Here is a 25,915-nt window from a genome sequence, read left to right as displayed (position 1 = left end):
CTGAAAGGCAGAGGCTGGATGTTGGCTGTGTAAGCATACCTGTAGCCTTGGATGGTACGAAGGCAGGAGACCCCCATCTGGGAAGCCATAAAGCCACAGTGGTGGCAGAATAAACCTGAAGCAGCTAAAAACCCACGAAAGGTAAAAACACTGCGTTATATGGACATTTATGTTGTTGCCTAGCTGAGGGCTGTAACTGGAGCCAAGTGGACGTGTCTGTCGCTGGAAAGGCTCCCGAATGTTATGTGTGTAATATGCCGGTGAGCCACTAAGATGGACTGAGTGATAAGCGGTTTATGATAAATAATAAACTGCTGCATTGTGGAAAAACCGGAAAGACATTGCATGTGTGCTTTAATTGACCCGGTGCAGCGAGTATCCCCCAGTATGATGACTAGCGCTGCCTTACAGCCATCTAGAATTCAAGATACAAGAAATTTCAAATTCGCCGTCTTCCACCACAGGAGGAACTGTGACAGTGGCGTCTCTATCAGATACGTCAGCCTTTTTCAACAAGGAAACATGAAACACAGGATTAATCTTCCAGGAAGTAGGGACATCCAACCTAACAGCAGACGGGTTAACAACCTGAAGCACTTTAAATGGACCCACAAACTTAGGACCCAGTATTTTAGAGGGAATCCTCAACCGCAGGTTCTTCGAGGACAACCAAACCATGTCACCCACAGTAAACAAAACCTCTTTACGTTTCCTGTCAAAATACTTCTTGGACTTCTTGTTAGCCTCTTGAAGGTTGCAACGTACATTAGTCCAAACTCTATCCAAATCACCGGAAAAATTCTCCTCCGCCGACACCACCGACTCCAATTTGGAGAACGAACCAAAAGACGGATGTCTTCCAGTACAACAAAAAAAGGAGAACACCCAGCAGAGGAGGATGTATGATTGTTAAGAGCAAATTCTGCGAGAGGCAGAAACTCAGACCACACCTCTTGATTGTCCGCCACAAAACAATGCAAAAACTGTTCAACATCCTGGTTCTTTCTTTCAGTCTGTCCATTAGACTCAGGATGATAATCAGACGAAAATGACAAATGGACCCCCAACCTGTCACAAAAAGCACGCCAAAAGCGAGCCACAAACTGAGGTCCTCTATCAGAAACAATATCCGTGGGGACGCCATGGAGCTTGACAATCTCCTTAAAGAATGCCTTAGCGAGTCTCTTGGCGCAGGGCAACTTAATAAATGGAACCAAATGACACATCTTACTAAAACGGTCCACGACCACCCAGTTGACAGTAAAACCCTCGGACACAGGAAGATCAGTAATAAAATCTATTGTGAGATGCGTCCAAGGTGCACTAGGAACCCCCAGAGGGCAAAGCAACCCCGCAGCAGGAGTATGTGAAGCCTTTGACCTAGCACACACAGTACACTGATGCACCTACTTGATGACTTCCTTCTGCCATCCAGGCCACCAAATACTGAGACTGATAAGTCTCTTAGTCTCCGAAATTCCTGGATGACCTGCCAACCGAGACTCATGACACTCACAAACAAATCTCTCCTAAAAACTTTAGGCACGAACAACCTCCCATGGGGAGTGTTAGATGGAGCATCATCTTGAGCTTTCAGAATCCCATTCTCCAAAACGGAGTCCAAAGCCGCCACCACAACTCCTTTCTATAAAATGCTCTCCTCCTCCTCGGCACCGACTGTAGGAGAGAAGCTGCGAGATAGAGCATCGGCTTTAACATTCTTAGTACCAGGGATATAGGTAACAGAAAAATGAAACCGAGAAAAAAAAAGCGCCCACCTAGCTTGACGGGCATTCAAGCGCTTGGCAGCATCCAGATAGATCAAATTCTTATGATCTGTGAAAACATGAATAGGAAATCTAGAGCCTTCCAAAAAATGACGCCAATGTTCAAACGCAAGTTTAATAGCCAGAAACTCCCGATTTCCAACATCATAATTAAGTTCGGTTTCCGAAATTTTTTTCGAAAAGAAGGCACAAGGATGTACTCCACCCTTGTTCTCCTGAGACAAAACTGCTCCGACCCCCATCGATGAAGCATCGACCTCGACCAAAAAAGGCTTGGTCTCATCAGGCTGCATAAGGATAGGGGAAGAGCTGAACCTCTCTTTGAGATACTCAAATGGCCTCAGTAGTCCACTGGGCCGTATTCGCACCTTTCCTGGTGAGATTGGTTAGAGGTTTAACAATTACAAAAAAATTCTTAATGAATTTCCTGTAATAATTGGCAAAACCCCAAAATCTCTGTATAGATTTCAAACCAATAGGCCTAGGCCATTCACGAAAATCCAGACATGGACGTAAACCGCCATCCTTTTTTTTAACAAAGAAGAATCCAACGGCCACAGGCGACTTAGAAGGTCTAATGTGACCAGCAGCCAGGCTAGTCTGTATGTACTCCTCGAAGGCCTTTCTTTCAGTGATAGTCAGATTAAACAAGCGACTTTTGGGAAGAGTAGCACCCGGAACAAATTCAATGGCGCAATCATAATCTCTATGAGGAGGTAAAACTTGCGACTCCTCCTCCGAAAAAAGCTCCAAAAATCTTGAATAGGTACCGGTAATTCCCCTTTTTCCACAGCCGCAATGCGACCATTGCAACATTTATCATAGCACTTCGGACTCCAAGACTTAATCACATTAGTAGACCAGTCCAATAAAGGATTGTGCAGTTTTAACCAAGGCAATCCTAGAACAACTGGAGAGGGCAAATTATCCAAAACAACCAAGTCCAAAATTTCTTGGTGAACTCCATTGATAGTGAGGGGAAATGCAGCAGTCTTGTGAGTAATACATTTCAAGGGAGTGTTATCAATTGCAACCACAGAAATAGGTGATGACAAAGGTTTGGATTTCAATTTAAGGTTTTCCAAAAACCCTTTATCAATCACATTCATTAAGTGTTGAACCACAATCCACAAATACCTGAAATTCAATGAAATCTCCCTGCAGAGTAGTACTCCCAGAAAGAAATACTCCTGCAGAGCGTAAACAAGCTATATGGGCGTAACTGACCTTTTTTTTTTCTTTACTTAAACAACGCTCACAATACTTAATCAAATGGTCAGCTTTACCACAATAAAGACACAATCCCTTGGCGTACCTCTGGTCTCTTTCCTGAGAGCGGAGTGACATCCCCCCAACCTCCATCGGTTCCCCGCCGTCAGAGCAGATTTTCTGGGGACTAGGAACTGACATTACAGGAGTCATTACCTCATGCAGGGAATGCAATTACCAAATCCTTAACCCTTTCACTCAGACCAGCAAGAAATAAACATCTAAGCGCAGGATCATTCCACTTAACTTCTGAGGCCCATCTCCTGAAGTGTGTTCAATAATTTTCAACATCATCTGACCTCTGATTCAAACGTCTAAGTTCTGATTCAGCAGATGAGATTCGATCAGGATCATCATATAATAGCCCCATAGCAGAAAAAAATTCTTCAACAGACCTTAAACACGGATCATTAGGCTGGAGAGAAAAGGCCCACCCCTGTGGTTCATTGCGCAAAAGTGACATAATAAAACCAATGCGCTGTGATTCATTTCCAGAGGATCTTAGTCTCAAACGAAAATATAACAAACAAGCATTTTTAAAGGAAAAACAATCTTGCTGCTTACCATAAAAAACATCAGGCAGTCCTACCTTGGGTTCGACAAAATGCGCTCCAGAACAGCTACTCACGTGTTGCTGAAGCTCGGCCACCTCCAGAGACAATCCATGCAGGCGTTGAGCCAAATCTTGGACGGAAACCATACTGATCCCCGAATTTCTTTCCTTTTAGCTTTTTTTTTTGGGCTGGACTTACTGTTATGAGCTGCAACAAGTACTAAGGAAAGATAGGGGAAAGCTGTCCCTACAGTAGGACTAAGCTGAATCCCTACGATGTAGCGGGCTGCCTGTTACTTGTGAACAGACCCGCCTTAGTCTTTGGCTAGTCTGAACGAAGACCTATAGAATTAAGGGAGGGGTCCCTAAAAGAACTAAGGCCTGGGACAAAAATGGGACACCTCCTAAACAGAAGTTGTTGCAGAACACAAAAAGACAAACTGACAAAAATGTACTAAAGGTCCCAGAGGACCAAGCAAACTTGACAGAGAAAGGCACCGAAGCACCAGGCTAGAGAAACAGTCAAACACTGAAGTCAAGCACAGCCAGAAGGGCGGAGCTGGAATATAAAGGCAGATGGTCACGTGTCGCAAAACACAAGATAGAAAAAACAAACAGGAGGGTTCTAACACTACCCCTGTACTGTCACCCCCCTCATCTGCCAACTTTGCAAACTTATTGGGGTGTGCCAGATCAGGACTAGCCTCCCTGGCACTCTTCCCTCTACCCCCCTTCTAACTGTCACCCGGCTAGCGGCCTCACTGTCCTGCAGCTCCCGCCATTATTTTTCCCGGTATCGTCTCCGCCTTCCACAAGCACGGGTCCACCAACATTACCCGTGCCCTCCTCAGTGCACTTACTGGGAAGGACCACCTACCCACAAACACGTGGACAGGTGAATGAGGCCAGGGACGGTACGGAGCCAGTCCACAGCTTTTTTTGCTGAGAGTTGTATTTAGCTCGGAGAAAAGACTGGCATAGAGGGAAACCGTATCTACCCCGGCTGTCATTTCTCCGTCACCAGGTTCCAACCATTGTCACACACGACCATGCCTGGCTGTATGTTCAGCGGTGAGACCACAGCTCAGGCTGCTGTACTACAGCTTTCAACAACTCTGCAGCGCTGGGCGGTCTGTCAATTAAGCATGTTATCTTCAGCACAGCCTGTTGCCGCTTGGCCAAGGCAGTGCTGCAGTGCTGTCAGCTTGTGACTGATATGGTCATTTCGGAGATGGAGGAGGAGGTGCAGGAGCTGAACAATGTGATTACATTGAGGTTAAATTGGTGACGCTGCTTTTTATACTAAAGAAAGATCCTATTATTTTGTTTTTTTTACTTTATTTTTAAGACAAATGCATTCACCGGGAAATGTCATTTTAACATTTTACAACCTTATCTGGTAATGTGGTGTGTAACACATCATCAGACAAATCCTGTTTTATTTATGATGGAGAGACTCTGAAAGTCATAAAGTATATTTTTATAGGGCCATCAGACGGCCCTTACTATTCTTAAAAGACCAGCAGTCGGCCCTCGCTCTTGTTAGAGAGCCATCAGCTGGCTATGCTTTGTTGTTCCCATTATTAACAAGTGGGTCTCCTATACTGTTATTGTGTATCCAGTGACTGCAAGGGCTGCCAAAAATTTGGACGCAACCCAATACCCCTTTGAAGAGACATAGAGGAGGGTCTCAGTAAAAAAAATGTTCCCATTATAAAGGAGCGGGTCTCCTATAGTGGTAATGACCATGCTGTGACTGCAAGTGCAGCCAAAATTTGGGAAAAACCCCCCCTAAGAATTTAAAGACACATAGAGAAGGGCCACAGTAACGACAAATTCCCATTAGAAAGGAGAGAGTCTGCTATACAGTTATAGGGTGTGCAGTGAGTCCAAAGGCTGAACAATTATAGGAAAAACCCCACTAAGAATTTAAAGACACATAGAGCAGGGCCACAGTAACAAGGTACGACAAATTCCCATTAGAAAGGAGAGAGTCTGCTATACAGTTATAGGGTATGCAGTGAGTGCAACGGCTGACCAATTTTAGGAAAAACCCCACTAAGAATTTAAAGACACACAGAGAAAGGCCACAGTAACGACAAATTCCCATTAGAAAGGAGAGAGTCTGCTATATAGTTATAGGGTATGCAGTGAGTGCAACGGCTGACCAATTTTAGGAAAAAACCCACTAAGAATTTAAAGACACACAGAGCAGGGCCACAGTAACAAGTACGACATGTTCCCATTAGAAAGGAGAGGGTCTGCTATACAGTTATAGGGTATGCAGTGAGTCCAACGGCTGAACAATTTTAGGAAAAGCCCCACTAAGAATTTAAAGACACCTAGAGCAGGGCCACAGTAACGACAAATTCCCATTAGAAAGGAGAGAGTCAGCTATACAGTTATAGGGTATGCAGTGAGTCCAACGGCTGACCAATTTTACGAAAAACCCCACTAACAATTTAAAGACACATAGAGCAGGGCCACAGTAACAAGGTATGACATGTTCCCATTAGAAAGGAGAGAGTCTGCTATACAGTTATAGGGTATGCAGTGAGTCCAACAGCTGGCCAAATTTAGGAAAAACCGCACTAACAATTTAAAGAGACATAGAGCAGGGCTACAGTAACGACAAATTCCAATAAGAAAGGAGAGAGTCTGCTATACAGTTATAGGGTATGCAGTGAGTCCAACGGCTGAACAATTTTAGGAAAAACCCTACTAAGAATTTAAAGTCACATAGAACAGGGCCACAGTAACTAGGTACGACATGTTCCCATTAGAAAGGAGAGGGTCTGCTATACAGTTATAGGGTATGCAGTGAGTCCAACGGCTGACCAATTTTAGGAAAAACCCCACTAACAATTTAAAGAGACATAGAGCAGGGCCACAGTAATGACAAATTCCCATTAGAAAGGAGAGAGTCTCCCATAGTGTTGTCCTATTCCGTGAATGCAAGGGCTGCCAAAAATTTGGAGGCTCTTCAATGCCCCGTGGAGGAGGGCTTCATAAAAACATGTTCCCATTAGAAAGAAGCGGGCCTCCTATACTTGTAATGCCCATGCACAAGTGTATGGGCTGACAAACATTTACCCCTGGGGGGTATACATGACCATACTGTATAAAATAAATTTTTTTACATGCATCATAAACACCTTTTAAAAAATGTATGTGGGTGTTGCATCACGGTCACCCTGGTGATATGGTGGTGGAGGATGAGGAGAAGGAGGAGGACAAGAGCAAATAGCCAAAATCAGGAAGTGTATACCCATGTGTGGGTGTGAAAAGGTGCATGGGAATACACCTCCCAAGAAAAGACACTGGATTTGAGTTTATGTTACGCTGCTTTCATTCGGTGGTGTTGAGAAGTCTGGCCCAATCCAGCCCTTGTTCATTTTTATAAGAGTCAGCCTGTCAGCATTTTTAGTTGACAGGCAGATGCGCTTATCAGTTATAATTCCACCAGTGGCACTAAAAACCCGCTCTGATAAAACGCTGGCGGCAGGGCAGGCCAGGACCTCCAAGGCATAGAGAGCCAGTTCATTCCATGTATCTAGCTTGGATACCCAATAATTATAGGGCACAGAGGAATCACGGAGGAAGCTGGTGCGGTCGGCAAGTTACTCCCTCAGCATCTTCCAAAACTTTGAACTCCTTGTGAGAGTACCCCGCGCCTCGGGGCCTGTGCGATGAGAGGGTCTGAGAAAACTCTCCCAGAACTTTGACAGTGTTCCCCTGCCTCTGCTGGATTGAAGTTGTGTCTCTCTCGTCTGTACTCCTTGGTTGTCCAACGAAGTGTGCCCTCTGCCGCCAGCGTTTTCGGATGGGAATTTTTTTAATAGTTCCGCAACAAGGGCCTTCTGGTACAGCCCCATTTTTGTAGACCTGTCCGCCTCAGGAATAAGAGATATGAAGTTCTCCTTGTAGCGTGGGTCTAGAAGTGTCACCAACCAGTAATGACTGTCACCCAAAATTTTGAGAACATGAGGGTCATGGGAAAGGCAGCGTAACATAAACTCAGCCATGCGTGCCAGACTGCTAACAGGCAAGACTTCCGTGGCCTCACCAAGAGGATGACTGACTATAGAATCATAGAATTCTATGGTCAGTCATCCTCTTGGTGAGGACACGGAAGTGCTCTCCTCCTCCTCGTCACTGTCCTCTGGCCATCCACGCTGAACAGACGGTAGGACAGCTGTGCAGGTAGTACCGTCTATAGTGCATGAAACTAGCTCCTGTCCTTCCTCCTCCTCGTCTTCCTCATTGTCACCCAATCCACGTTGGGATGAGATGAGGCTTGGCTGTGTGTAATCACCCTGTATGGTTCCTTGCTCCATCTCATAGTGCTCCGCCTGCAATGCATCCTCTTTGATTGTGAGCAGAGAGCGTTTCAGAAGACAGAGAAGCAGGATGGTGAGGCTAAATATGGCGTCATCGCCGCTCACCATGTTGGTGGAGTCCTCAAAGTTTTGGAGGATGGTACATATGTCTGACATCCATGTCCACTCCTGAGGTCTTATGTGTGGAGTCTGAACTGAATACCGACGGCTTTGTTGATGCTGGTACTCAACAGCTGCCCTCTTCTGCTCACAAATCCTACCTAACATCTGCAGTGTAGAGTTCCAATGCGTGGGGACATCACACACCAGTCTGTGAACCGGAAGCTGCAAATGCTGCTGAAAAAAGGCAAGGGCGGCGGAAGCTGTAGCTGACTTTCTAAAATGGGCACACAGGCGGAGTACTTTAACAAGCAGATCCGGCAGCTCCGGGTAGGATTTGAGAAACAGTTGAACCACGAGGTTAAGCACATGGGCCAGGCATGGTACGTGTGTGAGCTCGCCTCACCTCAGAGCCGCCACCAGGTTCCGGCCATTGTCACACACGACCATGCATGGCTGTAGGTTCAGCGGTGTGAGCCACAGATCTGCCTGCTCTTTCACAGCTGTCCACAACTCTTCAGCATTGTGCGGTTTGTCACCTAAGAATATTAGCTTCAGCACAGCCTGTTGCCGCTTGGCCGAGGCAGTGCTGCAGTACTTCCAGCTTGTGACTGATGTGGTCATTTCGGAGATGGAGGCTGAAGAGGAGGGGGAGGCTGAGGATGAGTTGCAGCAGCTGTAGACAGTGGGGGCAACCCTGATTGACCTAGGGCCCGCAATCCTTGGCGTCGGGAGGACGTGTTCCGTCCAAAGGTCCGACTGGGTCCCGACTTCCACTATGTTAACCCAGTGTGCCATCAGTGAGATGTACCGTCCCTGCCCACAAGCACTTGTCCACGTGTCCGTGGTTAGGTGGACTTTCCCGGTAACTGCGTGGTTGAGGGCACGGCTAATGTTTTGGGACACATGCTTGTGTAATGCAGGGACGGCACACCGGGAGAAATAGTGGTGGCTGGGGACCGAGTACCGAGGGATGGCCACCGCCATCAGGTTGCGGAATGCTTCCATCTCCACTAGCCTAAAAGGCAACATTTCGAGCGCAAGCAGTCGTGAAATGTGAGAATTTAGTAGTGTGGCCAGTGGGGTGTTGGCTGCATATTTGCGCTTGCGCTCCAAGGATTGGGGTATGGACAACTGAACGCTGCGCTGGGACAAGGACATGGACGTGCTTCCTGATGCTACTACTTGAGAGTGCGCAACGACAGGTGCAGGGCAGGAGGCATCTTCGCATGCACCATGGACAGGGGATTGGCTTGCATGCACAACAGCAGAAGAAGCAATGGTGCTACCTGCAGACACTGTTCCTGGACCGTGGGGTTTGGCCTACAAAGTCGGGTGCTTTGCTGCCATGTGCCTGATCATACTGGTGGTGGTCAGGCTGGTCGTTTTGCCACCCAGGCTGATGCTGGCCTGGCAGGTGGTGCAAATGGCCTTTTTGGGGTTATCAGCAGAGTCTTTAAAAAACAACCAGACTTGCGAAGACCTAACAGTTGTACTGGCAACTTCCTTCGTGTTGATGTTACGGGTAACGGTTTCCTGCCTTCTGTCTGTGGCCACCACACTGCTTCTTCCTGCCTTTTGGGGTGCTCTGCCTCCCTCCCCCTGTGTGCTGCTGTCCTCGCTCTGCATGTCCTCCTGCCAAGTTGGGTCAGTTACTATATCATCAACCACCTCGTCTCCCAGTTCCGCACCCTGGTCCTCCATCTGATAATTGTGTCTCATCATCATCCACCTCTTGTGACACTTCCCCACCGTCGCCTTTGTGTGACCGTGGCTGCTCAAATATTTGGGCATCGATACACGCGACCTCCTCTTGCCCCACTTCAAGTGGACGGGGCGAGAGGCCCGAATCTATAAATGGAAAAGTGAACAGCTCTTCAGAGCGTCTAAGTGTGGGATCAGTTGTCTCCGGGCACTCAGCATGGTGGGAGGAAGGAGGATCAGGGTGAGGAATATGCGGTCCAGACTCACGGCTACTGAGACTTGACCGTGTGGAAGACAGGATGGTGGTGGTGGCTAAGTGACTGGAAGAACTATCCGCTATCCAACCAACAACCTTTTGACACTGCTCTGGATTCAATAGTGGTGTGCTGCGGTCTCCTAGGAATCGGGACAGGAAAGTCAGTCAAGAAGATGTGGATGTTTGTTGTGGCACAATTTCAGCTTGCCCACGGCCTTGTCCTCGGCCTCTACATGCACCATCACCATCACGTTGTTACGCTCGCGCCCGGACTGACTGGCGTGAGCGTGATCAGTGATCCCACTGGACCATGAACCGAGGAGTGCCTGGAGGGGCGTAACTAAGTATCAACCTGAACCGACCAAGGTCGCACGGCGGCTTAGTCGACTCCGTGGACCAAGGAGGAACCGAGCAGAGGGACCAGGTGCGACTCCAGGTCAGACCCCGGTCACAGTTGTTGACCTACACCGGGGAATGCAGGAACAGGCAGGTTAGACTGGCATACAGGCAGGTGGGTATTGGCAAGTACGGCTGGTATGCAGACAGGTGGGCACTGGCAAGTACGGCTGGTATACAGACAGGTGGGCACTGGCAAGCACGGCTGGTATGCAGACAGGGAGATACTGGCAAGCACGGCTGGAGTGCAGACCGGGAGGTACTAGCAGGTTGGAGCGCAGGCTGGATAGGGTCCAGTACAGACTGGGAGACAGGTACAGAGCCGCAGATGCGGTAGACAAGCAGAGTAAAACGAAACTGCTGGAGCGGAGGACAAGGCAGAGCAGAGAGGAACTGCTGGTGCTGTGAGCAAGCAGAGCGGAGTGAAAACCGCAGGTGCGGTGGGCAAGGCAGAGCACAGCGGAACCGCCGGAGCGGTGGGCAAATCAGAGCAGAGAGAAACCGCCGGAGTGGTGGGCAAGACAGAGTGGAGCGAAACCGCAGGTGCGGTGGACAAGGCAGAGAGGACAGGGCTCTGTTCACATGGAACAGACTGGAAAATACAAGAAGATATGGAGGAAGGGAAAAGGGACAAGCAGAACCAGACACACACAAGGTACTTCCTATGAAGTAGCGAGTGGACATAAAACTCACAAACAGAAGTACAGAGACAACGAGTTGGAGTTAGGTGTAGGTTCAGACACTGCAGAAAAAGGGAGGGTACGGACATAGAGACAAACAGGTAACAGGCTAGGATACAGTTCAGACAGGAACTGCTACTGCAAAGAGATACAAGAACCTGGGTATACAGCCCCCAGACATGGCGGAACAGAATAGAAGTCAGAGATAACAGGCCTGGGTATACAGCCCCCAGAGATGGCGGAAACAGACAAGAAGCAGAGATAACAGGACAGGACCTGGCAATACAGTTGCAAAGACAAACTGAGTGAAGGTGTTGCTCAGGCACCTCCTACTGGGTGGAGGGGGTTTAAATATCCAGTGACTCACAGCAATAGGCTGGAGACGCATTAGGGGTGTGCCCACAGCAGCTATAAGAATCAGGAAGTAACCGGGCCGCCGACCTAAGCAGACAGTCAAGAGACATGCACATAGCATGAACTGGAGCAAGGTTTGCAGGCTGGACTGACAGGTAAGATTGCGGTCTTGCATAGTGGGAGGTGGTGCACTATGCAAGTGTGTCACCCTGGCCTGGATGCCACAAATATAATAAAGCTGTGTCTGAGAGCAAGGGGGAGGTTCTCTGGTCAGGGGAACATTAGCATGCAATACCTCCTGTCTCAGGCCAGTAGGGGGAGCAGGCTGCCCCTATAAAAGCTGGAACTGGGGGCAGGGTTAGAGAGAACTGGACGACCTGTCTCTGGATTGAGAGGTGTCCGAGAGCAGTGAGGGACAGTTGTATTGCACCCTAAGAGGACGTGTGGCAGTAGGAGAGCCACAAGCCAGGGACAAGAGGTGAAGTACGCCTGTCCTGGCAGATAAAGAACCAAATTTACCAGACTTTTGCGTCTGAGGCTGTGAGGATTCCACGTCCTACAGCAGATAACCAGTCCGCAGGGGACTGTATGTTCCTTGACCTAAGAAGCCCGGAGGTTCCGCCACACCAGAAGGGACCAGCAAAGCCGTACCAGGCCGGGAATAGAAAGGGACCCAAGTTGCAGGCTATACGGGCGAGAAGACACGGTGAGCTCGGGACCGTGGGCTGTTACCCTACCAGGAGGAGATAGCCAGAAGGAGCGCAGAGAGCACGGTAGGCCCTCACCCTGACCAGGGCCAATTTCCCGTTTGCTCTCAGACGTCCAGGCCCCCTCCTAGCCGGGCCTGTTTGTAGGTCAGTTCACCTGTTCTAGTAAAGACCCTGGACTGCAACCTGTTGTCTGTATGCTCCTTGCTCCTCCAGCACTAACGGTACTGGGACGTCCTGCACCATCACCCCCATCTTCCATTATACTGCCCTGGGGCCACACTCTTCCCGTGGGGAGTCACACTATCCCAGCTGCATACATCATCAGCCCCAGCGGTCTACCTGGCAGCGGCGGTCCGCACTGACCGCAATCCACGGGTGGCGTAGTCGGACACATCAACAGCGCGTCGCAGACTACCAATGGTCTGACCACCCTGAGCCAAGGAACCGGGTTGCCACTACTACCCCCATCGTTTCCCGATTGCCCGGCTCCGAGTGCCCCACGGCCAAGGGGGCGAGTCACAAGCACGCCGCCAGGGATGTTACACAAGTCCAGTTCCCCGTCCCTTGCCACGTGCCTTGCCCATTTTAAATGGAGGACAGTATCTTCCACGCTCACTACAAATGACTGAGTTTGGAGCGAACTTACAGTGCCTACAAGTAGTATTCAACCCCCTGCAGATTTAGCTGGTTTGATAAGATGCAAATAAGTTAGAGCCTTCAAACTGCAAACGAGAGTAGGTTTTATGAACAGAAGCATAAATCTTACAAACCAAAAAGTTATGTTGCTCAGTTGAATTTTATTAAATTTTAAACATAAAAGTGTGGGTCAATTATTATACAACCCCTATGTTTAATATTTTGTGGAATAACCCTTGTTTGCAATTACAGCTAATAATCGTCTTTTATAAGACCTGATCAGGCCGGCACAGGTCTGTAGAGTTATCTTGGCCCACTCCTCCATGCAGATCTTCTCCAAGTTATCTAGGTTCTTTGGGTGTCTCATGTGGACTTTATTCTTGAGCTCCTTCCACAAGTTTTCAATTGGGTTAAGGTCAGGAGACTGACTAGGCCACTCTAACACCTTGACTTTTTCCCTCTTGAACCAGGCCTTGGTTTTCTTGGCTGTGTGCTTTGGGTCGTTGTCTTGTTGGAAGATTAAATTACGACCCATCTTAAGATGCTTGATGGAGGAGCGGAGGTTCTTGGCCAAAATCTCCAGGTAGGCCGTGCTATCCATCTTCCCATGGATGCGGAGCAGATGGCCAGGCCCCTTGGCAGAGAAACAGCCCCACAGCATGATGCTGCCACCACCATGCTTGACTGTAGGGATGGTATTCTTGGGGTCGTATGCAGTGCCATCCAGTCTCCAAACGTCACGTGTGTGGTTGGCACCAAAGATCTCGATCTTGGTCTCATCAGACCATAGAACCTTGAACCAGTCTGTCTCAGAGTCCTCCAAGTGATCATGAGCAAACTGTAGACGAGCCTTGACATGACGCTTTGAAAGTAAAGGTACCTTACGGGCTCGTCTGGAACGGAGACCATTGCGGTGGAGTACGTTACTTATGGTATTGACTGAAACCAATGTCCCCACTGCCATGAGATCTTCCCGGAGCTCCTTCCTTGTTGTCCTTGGGTTAGCCTTGACTCTTCGGACAAGCCTGGCCTCGGCACGGGAGGACACTTTCAAAGGCTGTCCAGGCCGTGGAAGGCTAACAGTAGTTCCATAAGCCTTCCACTTACGGATGATGCTCCCAACAGTGGAGACAGGTAGGCCCAACTCCTTGGAAAGGGTTTTGTACCCCTTGCCAGCCTTGTGACCCTCCACGATCTTGTCTCTGATGGCCTTGGAATGCTCCTTTGTCTTTCCCATGTTGACCATGTCTGAGTGCTGTTCACAAGTTTGGGGAGGGTCTTAAATAGTCAGAAAAGGCTGGCAAAAGAGATCTTTAATCCACACATGTGAAACTCATTATTCTTGGTGCCTGAACTGCTTCTTAATACTTTAAGGGGACCAAACAGAATTCTTGTGGTTTGAGGGGTTGAATAATAAATGACACTCTGAATTAACTTTTAACGTTTTAAAAAAAAACAAAAAAAAAAAACAAAAACAAAATTTGCTGCAGTGCATTTCCCACTTCCAGGCTGATCTACAGTACAAATGTCACAATGCCAAGTTAATTCCGCATGTGTCAACCAGCTAAATCTGCAGGGGGTTGAATACTACTTGTAGGCACTGTATATGTAATCCGTGTGACGGACAAAACAGAGTTTTAAATATCTGCCCTGTAGGTAAGTAGTTTGAACAGCAAACTGCTGTGAATTGCTTCACTGACACACTAAAGGAAATTTTTAATGGAGGCCAGAAATGGCAGTATTTTCTGACAACGTATATGTGATCCGTTTGATGGAGAAAACACAGTTTTAAATAGCTGGATTTCTAGCGCTGTAATATGGAAAGGACCTGGCTGTATTCTGCAGTGCCAACAAGCAAATGGCGCAGAAAAACGGTGTTCTCTGGATTGCTTTTCAAGCAAATAATGAGGATTAAGATCGAAAAAAAAGGATTCCTGGCCCCTGCGACCTGGGCCTTTGTATAGAATTATCTAACAGCAGCAGAAGGCAGAACTGGAATGGAGCCTCTTGTGCTATGTGCACTGCAGTCTGCTATATACCCTGCCTGCCTGTCTATATACACAGCCTGACTGATATCTCTGCAGATGGATATGGGTAATGTACGGTTTTTCTCCCAACACTACCTAATACACAAGCAAATCTCTCCCTGACGCAGCAGCACCTCTCCCTACTCTGCCTGATTCCGGCGTGACTGTGACGAGCACAGCGGTGCCAGGTCTGATATAGACCTGATGACGCTGTGCGGCCAGCCAATCACTGTAATGCCACAACCAACATGGATACGGCATTACAGTGAGTGGCTGCATGTTCATTGGCTCTCTAAAGAGCGTCAAACATGCAGGGCGGGGACCCGAGCTCCCGCCGAACAACCCCGGAAATACTCGGCGAGCGCCGAGCTACTCGAGCACTGAGATGCTCGGGCGAGCACCGAGCAGTAGCGAGCATGCTCGCTCATCATTACCCCCGTGTCATCTCCCATTCTACCCCCATGTGTCTCCATTCTGCCCCCAATGTCTCCATTTTGCCTCTATGTCATCTCCCATTCTGCCCCCATAGTCTCTATTCTGCCCCGTCTCTCCATTCTGCCCTTATGTCATCTCAAATTCTGCCCCCAATGTCTCCATTTGGCCCCCATGTCTCCATTCTGCCCCCCATGTCATCTCCCATTCTACGCCCATGTCATCTCCCATTCTGCCCCCATAGTGCGGCTTTAAAAAAAAGTAAAAAAAAAAAAAAGTTTCTATTAATTTTCAAGCTGGCTACTTAGTGGATAGGGGTCGGGTAAGATAGTGTATGTATGTACATAGGGATACTGAATATAGAACTTATCAGAAACTAGCATGGTGAAGGCAGTTAGTGAAGATATAGATATATTTGATATTTAATAGATAGCAGCTAGCTATATAAGTTGATAAAAGATAATGAATAGCTTGATAGGTGATACATTGGTAGATATATAGATAGATGTTCACTGAATGAACATCTATTTATACATATGGATCTAGCTATCTATATATCTATCTATCTGTTATCTATCAAATTCAAAGAAGCTTTATTGGCCGCACTAAATACACATTCGTTTTGCCAAAGTAAGTGTGCAACAGGGAATAGGGATTGTGGGGATGATGGGTAGGGAGTGTAGGAAAGATCAGGGCCGGTTTTAGACAAAGTGGGGCCTTTGGCAAAAGTTTAAAGTGGGGCCCTAAATGCTCACATATTGCACCATCACACAGAAACATTTTGGTTGTATTTACTTGCGCGGAGTTCAGGCCATTAAAGGAGTGTGATCAACAATATTTAAGTTGTTTGACGCTTGTTTCCCGGCCTCTTTATACCGGCTGAGGAAGAATGATGGGCACAGAACGATCACAAGTAGAACAATCTGTCCCCATACACATCATGTTATCAGCACATCTGCAAGTTACACTGGCGATCTGCTGCTGAGAACAATGATTTTTGTTCCGGCATAAACAATCCAATCACTCAATGAATAGGCAGCATTTTGCTTGTTTAATACAATGCACCCCATAGTCCTCCATATAGTATAATGTGCCCCATAGTTCTCCATATAGTATAATGTGCCCATAGTCCTCCATATAGTATAATGCACACCCCATCGTCATCCATATAGTATAATGTGCCCCATAGTCCTCCATATAGTATAATGTGCACCATAGTTCTCCATATTGTTAGAACTCTCCTGTTAGGTTTTTTTTAGTTTGCTGGTCACATGACCATTTTTGCCTATTTAATCCGGCTCCGCCCTCCTGGCCTTGCTGGACTTCATTGTATTTACTACTCTTGAGCTAGCTTGGTGCTCTGTTGCCGTTCTCTGTTAGTTTTGCTAGGTCTTCTGACCTCTATGCTTTTTGTTGTATGTTTGTCTTTGACTGCTACTATTTCTGCTAGGAGGTGTCCAACTTATCCCAGTCCCTAGTTCTTGTAGGGATCCCTCCCTCACATCTATAGGTCTTCGTACAGACTAGCCGAGGACTTTAGCGGGTCTGATCGCAGGATCAGGTTCCCCGTTACATCGTAGGGATCTAGTTTAGTTCTATTGTAGGGACAGATCTCCTGTCTTTCCTTAGTCCCTGTAGCAGATCATAACAGTAAGTCCAGCCCTAAAAGAAAAAAAAGAAAAATTTTCTCTAAGGAAAGACCTCCAGTTTTCCATCATGGTCTCGGTTCAAGATTTGGCTCAACGCTTGCAGGGACTCTCTCTGGAGGTGGCCAAGCTCCAACAACACGTGAGTAGCTGTTCTGGAGCACATTTTGTGGAACCAAAGGTACGTCTGCCTGATTTATTTTTTGGCGAACAACAAGATTTTTTTTCTTTTAAAAATGCTTGTTTATTGTATTTTCGTTTGAGACGCGGATCCTCTGGTGATGAATCACAGCGCATAGGGTTCATAATGTCACTTTTGCGCAAAGATCCTCAGGGATGGGCCTTCTCTCTCCAACCTAGTGATCCGTGCTTTAGATCAGTGGATAGTTTTTTTTCTGCTTTGGGTTTGTTGTACGATGATCCTGATCGTGTCTCATCTGCTGAGTCTGAATTGAGACGTTTGAGGCAGGGATCAGGTAATGTGGAAAAATATTGTTCTCACTTCCGTCGGTGGTCTGCCCAGGTGGGGTGGAACGATTCAGCTTTGAAAAGCTTGTTTCTTGCAGGGCTAGGTGAAAGGGTTAAGGATTTACTGATTGCTTATCCCACACCTGGAAACTTGCAGGAGGCAATGCAATTAGCTATACGGGTGGACAGGAGACTGCGTGCAAGGGTTAATGAGAGCAAATCCTCTGCTATGTCAGCTCCGAGTCCTGAGAGGGTCTGTGCTGACAATGGAGAGCCGATGGAGATTGGGGCGATGGCACCCCGCTCTCAGGAAAAAGACCGCAGGCTTTCTGAAGGCTTGTGCTTCTATTGCGGAAATTCTGGTCATTTTATTAAGAACTGTGTGCTTCGTATGAAGAAAGAAAAAAAAATGGTCAGTCATGCACGTATTGCCTGTTTAAATTCTAAGGGAGTATTCCTATCTGCTACTACCGCTGCTCAGGATGAATTAATTCAATTTCGGGTATTTGTGGATTGTGGTTCTACTCTGAATGTGATTGATGGGGGATTCTTGGAAAAACTTAGATTAGAACCTAAAACTTTGTCATCCCCTATTGCTGTGGTTTCTGTTGATGGCTCTCCCTTGAAGAGTGTTACTCATAAGGTCTGTGAATTTCTCCTCACTATTAATGGTATTCATCAAGAGAATTTGGATTTGGTGGTATTGGATAATTTGCCTTCTCCAGTAATATTGGGGTTACCCTGGTTAAAATTGCACAATCCTGTACTGGATTGGTCTACCAATGAAATTAAGTCCTGGAGCCCTAAGTGTTATGACAAGTGTTGTAACGGACGTATTGCTGCAGTGGAAAAAGGGGAATTACCTGTACCTATTCAGGATTTTTGGAGAGTTTTTTCTGAGGAGGAGTCACAAATTTTGCCTCCCCATAGAGACTATGATTGTACCATTGAATTTGTCCCTGGAGCGACTCTTCCTAAAAGTCGTTTATTTAATCTTACTATTCCTGAGAGAAAGGCTTTGGAGGAATACATACAGACAAGCTTGGCCGCCGGTCACATTAGGCCTTCCAAGTCTCCTGTGGCTGTTGGATTTTTTTTTGTAAAAAAAAAAGATGGCGGTTTACGTCCCTGTCTGGACTTTCGTGAGATTAATAAAATTACTGTACGCAATCCTTACCCACTGCCATTGATTCCTGATTTATTTAACCAGTTAGTGGGGGCCAAGTGGTTCCCTAAAATTGATCTCCGGGGGGCATACAATTTGTTGCGCATGAAGGAGGGTGATGACTGCTTTTAACACTCCTGTGGGTCATTTTGAGAATCTGGTGATGCCTTTTGGTCTTACCAATGCTCCAGCATTTTTTCAGAATCTTATTAATGACATCCTTAGACCTTTAATCGGCAAAAATGTGGTTGTGTATTTGGATGACATTCTGATTTATTCGCCTGATCTGGAGTCTCATTGGCGGAGCGTTCGTGAGGTTTTACAGTTATTAATGGACAATTCGCTTTTTGCTAAGCTGGAGAAATGTGAGTTCGCTGTACAGAGAATTAGTTTTTTGGGCTACATTATCTCCAGTGAAGGTTTTGAGATGGACCCGGTTAAAGTTCAAGCTGTGCAGGAATGGCCTAGGCCTATTGGTTTGAAATCGATACAGAGGTTTTTGGGTTTCGCCAATTATTACAGAAAATTCATAAAAAATGTTTCTATTATTGTCAAACCGCTGACCGATCTCACCAGGAAAGGTGCTAATGCGGTTCAGTGGACTTCTGAGGCCATTGAAGCTTTTGTGTTTCTAAAGGAGAGGTTCACCTCTGCTCCCATCCTTATGCAGCCTGATGTCACTAAGCCGTTTTTGGTTGAGGTTGATGCTTCTTCGGTGGGGGTCGGTGTGGTGTTGTCTCAGGAAAACAAGGATGGAGTACATCGCTGTGCCTTTTTTTAAAAAAAAATTTCTGAGACTGAACTTAATTACGATATTGGTAATCGGGAATTGCTGGCGATTAAACTCGCATTTGAACACTGGCGTCACCTCTTGGAAGGTGCTGAATTTCCCATTCAGGTTTTCACTGATCATAAAAATCTGATCTATCTTGATGCTGCCAAACGCTTGAATGCCCGTCAGGCTAGGTGGGCACTTTTTTTCTCGCGGTTTAATTTTTCCGTTACTTACATCCCGGGTACCAAGAATGTTAAAGTGGATGCTTTGTCTCGCAGCTTTTCTCCCATGGTCGGTGTTGAGGAGGAAGAGGAGAGCATTTTACAAGAAGGTGTTGTGATTGCTGCTTTGGACTCCGTTTTGGAGGATGAGATTCTTAAAGCTCAGGAGAATGCCCCATCTAACACTCCCCATGGGAGGTTGTTTGTGCCTAGGACCTTTAGGAGAGATTTGTTTGTTGAGTGTCATGAGTCTCGGTTGGCAGGTCATCCAGGAATTTCTGAGACCAAGAGACTTGTGGGTCGCAGTTTTTGGTGGCCTGGATGGCAGAAGGAAGTCATTAAGTGGGTGCGTCAATGTACGGTGTGTGCTAGATCTAAGTCTTCACATACTCCTGCAGCGGGGTTGCTTTGCCCTCTGGAGGTTTCTAGTGCACCTTGGACACATCTGGCTATGGACTTTATTACTGACCTTCCCCCCTCTGAAGGTTTCACAGTCATCTGGGTGGTCGTGGACCGTTTTAGCAAGATGTGTCACTTGGTTCCCTTCATCAAACTGCCTTGCGCTAAGACACTCGCTAAGGCCTTTGTCAAGGAAATTGTCAGACTACATGGTGTTCCTACTGACATTGTTTCGGATAGGGGACCTCAGTTCGTGGCTCGTTTTTGGCGTGCCTTTTGTGACAGGTTGGGAGTTCATTTGTCGTTTTCATCCGGATATCATCCTGAGTCTAATGGCCAGACAGAAAGGAAGAACCAGGATGTTGAGCAGTTCTTGCGTTGTTTTGTGGCAGACAATCAAGAGGGGTGGTCTGAGTTTCTGCCACTTGCTGAATTTGCTCTTAACAACCATACATCCTCTTCTGCTGGGTGTTCGCCTTTTTTTAGTTGTTCTGGGAGACATCCGTCTTTTGGGTCATTCTCCAAATTGGTTTCGGCTGTGCCTGAGGAGGAGAGTTTTTCCGGTGATTTGGAGAGAGTTTGGACGGATGTGCGTGGTAATCTTCAGGAGGCTAACAAAAAATCTAAGAGGTACTTTGATAGGAAACGGCAAGAGGTTTTGTTTGTTGTTGGTGACATGGTTTGGTTGTCCTCTAAGAATCTGCAATTGAGGATTCCTTCTAAAAAATTGGGTCCCAAGTTCGTAGGGCCCTTTAAGGTGCTTCAGATAGTTAACCAATCTGCTGTTAGGTTGGAGGTTCCTACGTCCTGGAAGATTAACCCGGTGTTTCATGTTTCTCTGTTGAAAAAAGCTGATGTGTCGGATGGTGACGCCTCTGCCACTGTTCCTCCGGTGGTGGAGGACGGGGAATATGAAATTTCCCACATCCTAAATTCTAGACGGTATAGAGGGAGTTTGCAGTATCTCGTCGCTTGGAAGGGTTTCGGACCTGAGGATAACTCATGGGTGAGGGCGGATGATGTTTCTGCTTCCAGACTTGTCAGAGCTTTTCACAGGAGGTTTCCTGGTAAGCCTGGGCCTAGGGGATCCGGAGGATCCTCTTAGAAGAGGGGGTACTGTTAGAACTCTCCTGTTAGTTTTTTTTTAGTTTACTGGTCACATGACCATTTTTGCCTATTTAATCCGGCTCCGCCCTCCTGGCCTTGCTGGACTTCATTGTATTTACTACTCTTGAGCTAGCTTGGTGCTCTGTTGCCGTTCTCTGTTAGTTTTGCTAGGTCTTCTGACCTCTATGCTTTTTGTTGTGTGTTTGTCTTTGACTGCTACTATTTCTGCTAGGAGGTGTCCAACTTATCCCAGTCCCTAGTTCTTGTAGGGATCCCTCCCTCACATCTATAGGTCTTCGTACAGACTAGCCGAGGACTTTAGCGGGTCTGATCGCAGGATCAGGTTCCCCGTTACATCGTAGGAATCTAGTTTAGTTCTATTGTAGGGACAGATCTCCTGTCTTTCCTTAGTCCCTGTAGCAGATCATAACACATATAGTATAATGTGCCCCATAGTTCTCCATATAGTATAATGTGCCCCATAGTTCTCCATATAGTATAATGTGCCCCATAGTTCTCCATATAGTATAATGTGCCCCATAGTTCTCCATATAGTATAATGTGCCCCATAGTTCTCCATGTAGTATAATGTGCCCCATAGTCCTCCATATAGTATAATGCACACCCCATAGTCCTCCATATAGTATAATGTGCCCCATAGTCCTCCATATAGTATAATGTGCCCCATAGTCCTCCATATAGTATAATGTGCCCCATAGTCCTCCATATAGTATAATGTGCCCATAGTTTTCCATATAGTATAATGTACCCGAGTTCTCCATATAGTATAATGTGCCCCATAGTTCTCCATATAGTATAATGTGCCCCATAGTCCTCCATATAGTATAATGCACATCCCATAGTCCTCCATATAGTATAATGCACACCCCATAGTCCTCCATATAGTATATTGCACACCCCATAGTCCTCCATATAGTATAATGCACATCCCATAGTCCTCCATATAGTATAATGCACCCCATAGTACTCCACGTAGTATAATTCACCCCATAGTCTTCCATATAGTATAATGTGCCCCATAGTTTTCCAAATAGTATAATGCACACCCCATAGCCCTCCATATAGTATAATGCACACCCCATAGTCCTACACGTAGCATAATGTGCCCCATAGTCCTCCATATAGTATAATGTGCCCCATAGTTCTCAATATAGTATAATGTGCCCCATAGTAGTCCAAAAAGTATATTGCACACCCCATAGTCCTCCATATAGTATAATGCACACCCCATAGCCCTCCATATAGTATAATGCACACCCCATAGTCCTACACGTAGCATAATGTGCCCCATAGTCCTCCATATAGTATAATGTGCCCCATAGTTCTCAATATAGTATAATGTGCACCATAGTTCTCCATATAGTATAATGTGCCCCATAGTAGTCCATATAGTATATTGCACACCCCATAGTCCTCCATATAGTATAATGTGCCCCATAGTCTTCCATATAGTATAATGTGCCCCATAGTCCTCCATATAGTATAATGTGCCCCATAGTTCTCCATATAGTATAATGTGCCCCATAGTTCTCCATATAGTATAATGTGCCCCATAGTCATCCATACAGTATAATGCACACCCCATAGTCCTCCATATAGTATAATGTGCCCCATAGTCCTCCATATAGTATAATGCACCCCATAGTCCTCCATATAGTATAATGTGCCCCATAGTCCTCTATATAGTATAATGTGCCCCATAGTTCTCCATATAGTATAATGTGCCCCATAGTTCTCCATATAGTATAATGTGCCCCATAGTTCTACATATAGTATAATGTGCCCCATAGTTCTCCATATAGTATAATGCACACCCCTTAGTCCTCCATATAGTATATTGCACACCCCATAGTCCTCCATATAGTATAATGCACATCCCATAGTCCTCCATATAGTATAATGCACCCCATAGTCCTCCACGTAGTATAATTCACCCCATAGTCCTCCATATAGTATAATGTGCCCCATAGTCCTCCATATAGTATAATGCACACCCATAGCCCTCCATATAGTATAATGCACATCCCATAGTCCTCCATATAGTATAATGCACCCCATAGTCCTCCACGTAGTATAATTCACCCCATAGTCCTCCATGTAGTATAATGTGCCCCATAGTTTTCCATATAGTATAATGCACACCCCATAGCCCTCCATATAGAATAATGCACACCCCACAGTCCTACACATAGCATAATGTGCCTAATAGTCCTCCATATAGTATAATGTGCCCCATAGTTCTCAACATAGTATAATGTGCCCCATAGTTCTCCATATAGTTTAATGTGCCCCATAGTTCTCCATATAGTATAATGTGCCCCATAGTCCTCCATATAGTATAATGCACACCCCATAGTCCTCCATATAGTATAATGTGCCCCATAGTCATCCATATAGTATAATGTGCCCCATAGTCCTCCATATAGTATAATGTGCCCCATAGTTCTCCATATAGTATAATGTGCCCCATAGTTCTCCATATAGTATGTGCCCCATAGTTCTCCATATAGTATAATGTGCCCCATAGTCCTCCATATAGTATAATGCACACCCCATAGTCCTCCATATAGTATATTGCACACCCCATAGTCCTCCATATAGTATAATTCACCCCATAGTCCTCCATATAGTATGTGCCCTATAGTTTTCCATATAGTATAATGCACACCCCATAGCCCTCCATATAGTATAATGCACACCCCATAGTCCTACATGTAGCATAATGTGCCCCATAGTCCTCCATATAGTATAATGTGCCCCATAGTTCTCCATATAGAATAATGCACACCCCATAGCTCTCCATATAGTATAATGCACACCCCATAGTCCTCCATATAGTATAATATACTCCCCATAGTCCTCAATATAGTATAATGCATCCCACTGTCATCCATAGAGTATAATATACTCCTCTTAGTCCTCAATATGGTACCATGCATCCCGTAGTCCTTCATACAGTATAATGCACCTCATAGTCCTTGATAGAGTATAATGCAGCCCCCATATAGTATAATGCACTCCCCATAGTCATTGATAGAGTATAATGCACTCCCCATAGGCCTGAATATAGTATAATGTACCCCATAGTCCTTCAAAGAGTATAATGCATCACCCATATAGTCCATATAGTATACCCATAGTCCTCGATTGAGTATAATATAGCCCCATAGAGTACATATAGTATAATGTACTCCCCATAGTCCTCAATAGAGTATAATGCAGCCCCATAGAGTACATATAGTATAATGCACTCCCTATAGCCCTTGATAGAGTATAATGTAGCCCCATAGTCCTCCAGTATTATGCCCACCACGTACTTACTGATTTAACAAAAAAAATACTCACCTCTCCTTGTTACCCCGCTTCTCCGGTCTCTGCAGTGCATCTTTTTAGCAGATCCACTGCCCGAAACAGCATGGCGTGCGATGAAGTGACGTCATCACACCTGCTGAGTCAGATGCAGAGGGGGAATGATGGGAGAGGGAGTGTCACCTGATTCTCTCTCCACCATCATTGCTTTCAACTATATCGGCATCAACACTGGGGCGGAGCTGGAGTGGAGTGTCAGCATTAGTGGCACGCCACTGGCTGAGGTCCTCTGGGAGAGTGGGAGACCTAAGCAAACGCCTACTTTGACACCAAAAATATAGAGAGATGTAACCAAGATCCACTAGAATGTATGTGGAGGACACCACTCTCAAACAGAAACAGACAGAGATATAGCTATTAGTGCAATAAATCAATACATTTTATTATACAAAATATTCCATATGATGAACAACAATAAAAAAAAAAATTATGAGTGACTGAGGTGAGGGACCAAATAGAGGATAAGATAGAAATACCCAAGAGAAAGAGACCATTTCCCCAGCTGCAGAATGATCCACACTATATGTGCACAAGTATATATTCAAACATGCAACATAGCCTGTGTTCTACTTGTTAGGAGGACACCGGAGCTATAAACATAAAGCTCAAAAGAGGGCTACAGAGGCAAGTAAGCGTTGTCTTTACAAAGCATGTGAATAACATCAATATACACAAATCTAATACTGCCAAGCATTACCTTGAGACATAATAGTCAGAGGTGTGGAAGATCTGCTGTGGGTAAATGGAAAGCGTGCCTCAACTTGCGTTTCGCCTGCGTGGCTTCGTCAGGAGGCTGGGGTCCCCTGGGAGAGTGGGGGACCTAAGCAAATGCCTACTTTGCCTGCCTCTAATGCCAGCCCTGTCTGTACACAAACATCAGCCCCTCATAGAGAACTGCACCAATAAAGAAACATCTGCGCTTCACGCAGTATTGTCCCCTGTACAGAAACATCAGCCCTCAATACAGAACTTCCCCCATACAGAAACATCAGCCCCTCATACAGAACTGTCACTGTACAGAAACATCAACCCCTCATACAGAACTGCCCCTGTACAGAAACATCAGCCCCCCATACAGAACTGCCCCCTGTACAGAAACATCAGCCCCTCATAGAAAACTGCCCTTGTACAGAAACATCAGCCCCTCATACAGAACTGCCCCCTGTACAGAAACATCAGCCCCTCATACAGAACTGCCCCCTGTACAGAAATATCAGCCACTCATACAGAACTGCCCCCTGTACAGAAATATCAGCCCCTCATACAGTACTGCCCCTGTACAGAAACATCAGCCCCTCATACAGAACTGCCCCCTGTACAGAAATATCAGCCACTCATACAGAACTGCCCCCTGTACAGAAATATCAGCCCCTCATACAGAACTGCCCCTGTACAGAAACATCAGCCCCTCATACAGAACTGCCCCCTGTACAGAAACATCAGCCCCTCATACAGAACTGCCCCCTGTACAGAAATATCAGCCACTCATACAGAACTGCCT

The 25,915-nt window shown here is 46.3% G+C and overlaps 1 long non-coding RNA gene across 10 annotated transcripts in view; it reads right to left on the bottom strand.

Annotated features, from left to right (window-relative positions):
• The window catches only part of LOC141161581 (uncharacterized), a 239,147-nt gene extending 213,602 nt beyond the window's left edge, over window positions 1-25,545 (bottom strand). For all 10 annotated transcript variants that reach the window (XR_012250652.1, XR_012250644.1, XR_012250654.1 and 7 more), the window contains exon 1: window positions 25,112-25,545. This is a non-coding gene — a long non-coding RNA (uncharacterized lncRNA). The remainder of the gene's footprint in view (window positions 1-25,111) is intronic.
• Between the last annotated feature and the right edge of the window lie 370 nt (window positions 25,546-25,915).

Source organism: Phyllobates terribilis, unplaced genomic scaffold (genome assembly GCF_046119375.1).
Source record: "Phyllobates terribilis strain yellow unplaced genomic scaffold, ASM4611937v1 Scaffold_9__5_contigs__length_417890890, whole genome shotgun sequence".
NCBI classification, from domain to species: Eukaryota; Metazoa; Chordata; class Amphibia; order Anura; family Dendrobatidae; genus Phyllobates; species Phyllobates terribilis.
The sequence above is the reverse complement of the archived record's forward strand: the minus strand, read 5'-3'. Positions and strand labels throughout refer to the sequence as shown.